This window comes from Pteropus medius, unplaced genomic scaffold (genome assembly GCF_902729225.1).
Source record: "Pteropus medius unplaced genomic scaffold, Ma_sr-lr_union100, whole genome shotgun sequence".
NCBI lineage: Eukaryota > Metazoa > Chordata > Mammalia > Chiroptera > Pteropodidae > Pteropus > Pteropus medius.
Genome location: NW_024352787.1, coordinates 28227059 through 28231590, shown reverse-complemented (window position 1 = coordinate 28231590; position 4532 = coordinate 28227059).

Sequence of the window (4532 nt, the reverse complement as noted above, 5' to 3'; positions counted from 1 at the left end):
GCGGTGCACAAATATAAATTTTGAGTAGTGACTCTCAATCATTCTCCCAAAACCTTGTAAAAAGGGGAAAAGAGGCATCTTGCCAAAACCGCCATCCTCCAGGTGGAGAGTTTCTGCAGTGCCCCTGCAAAAGGTTAGGGGTTCTTAATCTCTTTTGAGTCTCAGACCCCTAGGCAGTCTGGCGAGGCCTACGAAACCCCCACTCAGAATAATGTTTTAAAACTTGTGAAGTAAAACGCGTAGATTTGCAAAGGAAACTAATTATACTGAAATTCAGTCAAATGTTAAATATAATAAAAAAAAGTAATTTAAAATATATTTTAACTTGTGGTAGGATAATATATGCACTTCTTTATTAACACTTTAAGTAGCAAGCTCTAGCATGGCTCTAATTACCGTAATTTCAAAAAATGATAAGTGTAAATGACACTTCAAAGTTTTTGCAACAACCAAGATGTGATCTGAAAATATCCCTGATTTCTACTCATGGCAAAGTGACAGGTGCTGCTAATACTGCTGTGATTTCTCCTTCAATGAAAGAAATACAACTTTCAGTTAGAGGTTAATTAAAAAAAAAGATAGAATTTTATTCCCATTCAAGTTCACCCACTTAGTGAATGGTTTATTCATGAACCATCTCAGGACCTCAGGTTAACAACTCTGCTCTAAGGAGTGAAGGCAAATTACATGTATTTGAAATAGAATATTCAGAAATGCCAGGGAGACAATGATGTGATGAGGAAGCAGATGCCCACCATCCAAAAGCCTTCAGCTGGTCCTTGATCTGACAGTCAGCTTGCAGCATAAATTAACCTCCCAATCTATTTTAACATGATCAAGAATCCCAATCTTGCAAAACAAATTGGACCAGGACCCAGGTGAGTAGAGGTGAGTAGAGGTTTGTAGTAGAGGTGAGTAGAGATGAGTAGAGGTTTGTGTGATTCTGGAAAATTCTCACTGACCGTATTCCCCCTGTTTTGGACTGGATGGAGAGAACTGATTACAAGAAAAAAAAAATGAAAGGTTTTATGTCCACAGAGATTTATGCATTATAATTTTAACTTGAAGTTTTATAAGTTGGAAAGATGTTTTGTAACTTAATTAAGATTAAAGTTTGCTGCTGAGGAGCTTTAAAGAACATCATGATATTCACAGAGACAGAAAGTGGATTAGAGGTTACTAGGGGCTCTTGGGAGAAGGATTGGGTAGTTATCGCTTAATAGGTACAGAATTTCTATGTGGGGTGATGAAAAAGTTTTGGGAATAGATATGGTGGTGGTTGTACAACATTGTGAGTGTAATTAATGCCACTGAATTGTACACTTAAAAATGGCTAAAATGGCAACTTTTGTTATTTATATTTTGACACACGCACATACACACATATACACACCCCAAACAAATTACCATTTACACACAACAGATTGGCACAAATTAAAGTTGTTCAATACCCCTTGTAGCCAAAATTAGATCAATGAGAACTTTTAATGGAGTGAGAGAGATATAGATTGGTCTAGCTACTTTGAAAAGCTTTTAGCATTATGCAGTAATGCTGAAGAGAGGCATATCTTTTATCCAGAAGTTTCATATATTTATTAAAGAACAATTTAAACATACCTCAAATAATTTATACCTTGTTCTTAATCACTAGTCTCTCTTTTATTACTTTACTCATTTGGGCACCTAATTAGGTACCTTATACTTTTCAATTTTCTGGTGTCCCCTTAGGGGATGACTATAATTTCTTTTTCTTTTCAAATAAGAAATATATAGGTTTATATGCTGTAAATCTTATTCCAGGGTATTTAGGCTAAAAATAAAATCCATAACACACACACACACACACACACACACTTTCTCTCTCTCTCTCTCTCTCTCTCTCTCTCTCTCTCTCTCTCTCTCTCTGTGTGTGTGTGTGTGTGTGTGTGTGTGTGTGTGTTTTCAGCCCAAATATTAGATCACATTAGTTCTTCTAAAGTTTAAAATGAAGTAAATGGTAGATAAAAGGACTTCTAGACTTCTGCTTCAGTCAAGAGGGGGTAGCACAGACCAAATATAGGGGTTCTTAACAATGGCATTCAAAACATTGGACATCGGGCAATGGAGAACAGTGATGTCTGAAAAGCAGGAAACACATGAGGTGAGCCTTGCAATTGTCCCAGCTTACTGTGTGGAGAAAGTGTCCAGGCTGCGTTGCAGGGATGGGGAACCAGGAAGAGCCCAGCAGTCTCTCCAAGCTGCGTAGACAGAACCAGAAGTCTAGGAAGTCAAAATACCTGGAGTTTGCAGGACAAGTACCAGAAAGAAAAGAGCTGCACAGTGAGAGAACTATGGAGACCTTCAGAGAACTCTCCCTGAGCATTCAGTTGAGAATATTAAATGCACATGCAGCACATGCATGCAAAGAAACTACCAAAAGCCAAGGAGCAAACCACCCAAAAGGATTAGTGAGAACATTGCCCAGTAACCATAAAGGCCAACAATAGGACATGTGTCCAGTAGACAGAGTGGGAAACCTCAAATTCAGAGAACATCAGTTACAGTATGAAGGATCTAGCCTCAGTAGTGAGGGAAATTAAATGAAACAGCTCTGGTTCAAAGTTTAAAAGCAAGAAAGACCCAAAAGAAACAAAATTCTCCAAGTAACTTAACTGTTTCCCAGGACAAAATTTCAAGGATATTTAGAAGAATAAAAAAATATCCAGTCTCCAACAAGGTAAAAGTCATAAAGTCTGACATCCAAATAAAAATTATCAGGCATGCGAATAAAAAGGAAAATATAACCTGTAATGAAGAGAAAAATGAATCAACCAAATCTGACCCAGAAATGACACTAATGATAGAATTGGTAGACAAGACATTAAAACAATTGTCATAACTATATATATTCAAGAAGCAAGAGGAAGGATTGGACTTGTTAGGTAGAAATGTGGAAGACATAGCGAAGTACCCAAATCAAGCTTCTAGAGAAGAAAACCACAATGACTGAGAAGAAAAATGCCCGATATCCTATTAATAGTAGATTGGGCACTGCAGAAGAAAAGATTAGTGAACTCAGAGGCATAGCAATTGAGTGAAACATAGAGAAAAAAGACTGAATAAAAATGAACAGACCATGGTAAAGGAGATCAAATATATGGTGACTGAAGGAGATTTGACTTTGGGTGGTGAACACACAATGCCATATATAGAAGATGTATTATTGAATTTTATACTTGAAACCTATATAATTTTACTAACCGATGTTACCCTAATAAATTTAATTTTAAAAAGTGAACAGACCAGACACAAATGGACAAATATGATGTGATTCCATTTATATGAAATACCTAAAACAGGCAAATACATAGAGACAGAAAGTAGATCAGAGGTTACTAGAGGAAGAGGGAATGGAGTTATTGCTCAATGGTTACAGAGTTTCTGTTTGGGGTAACGAAAAAGTTTTAGAAATGAATAACAGTGATAGTTGCACAACGATTAATGCCACTGAATTGTACATTTAAAAATGGTTAAAACATGGTGACAGCTAGAACAGCATGAGTTACAGGAAATGATCAAGTATTACAGGAAAACTCCAGTGATTATCAATCAAACATTGCACAGGCAGCCAAGGAACCAAGAGCAGCAGCTAGGACAGTAGTGGAAGCCAGCTGTCTCTGGGAGTGAATGGAATGGAAGGGATGACAGCACATCCAGTGTGAGCGGGGGATGGGGAATGTAATTGACCCCATCACTGACTCTTGGTCAACTTTTTTTTAAAGAAGAAAACAAAACTTAAGTTTAACAGTTTTGCAATACCAGCTTTTGATTTATTCTTATTCTAAGTGGAAATCGGGATTGTTTTAAAGACTTAAGATTCAGTGTTTTTGAACGTAAGCATTCATCTAGGATGTAAGAACTAAGTTGAGCAAACTATAACTATAAACAATTTTTAGCTTTTCTCAAGTCAGTTCTCTTGCAGGATGTACTTAAGCACTAAGTGTGTATAGGTTAAAGCAGTTGAATTTTGTTAAATGTTGCTCCTTTGTCACATGACATTGAACACTACGGAATCATGTTAAAAAGACATGTTTGTTTGTTTTTTTAAACAATGTAGGAACTGTGTTTACAATTAAAAGTAAAACATTTGACATGTTTATTAATTCTAGTTTCATTTAATAACTTCTAAGGCATGTATTAAGCTTTTTTAAGTGAATTAGGAAAATTTGAGATGCAATATCAATACTTTAGGATTTTGATCTTGGTTTTTATGTGAAATTCTGAGGCCTTGATTTAAATCTTCTGTTGTATTGTGATTTCCTTTTAGGTGTATTGTACTAAGTGAAACTTGTCAAATAAATCTTCCTTTAAGAACTGCAAAATGAAGTTAAAATGGCAAATTTTATAGCATGTACGCCCAAAATAAAAAATAAATTAAATGAAGTAAGCTGTTTTAAAAATGAACAGAACATTAGAGAATGGGGGGTAACTTCAAGCAGCTAAATACACATATAATTGGAGTCCTCAAAGGAGGGGAGAGAAGAGAGAAAAGA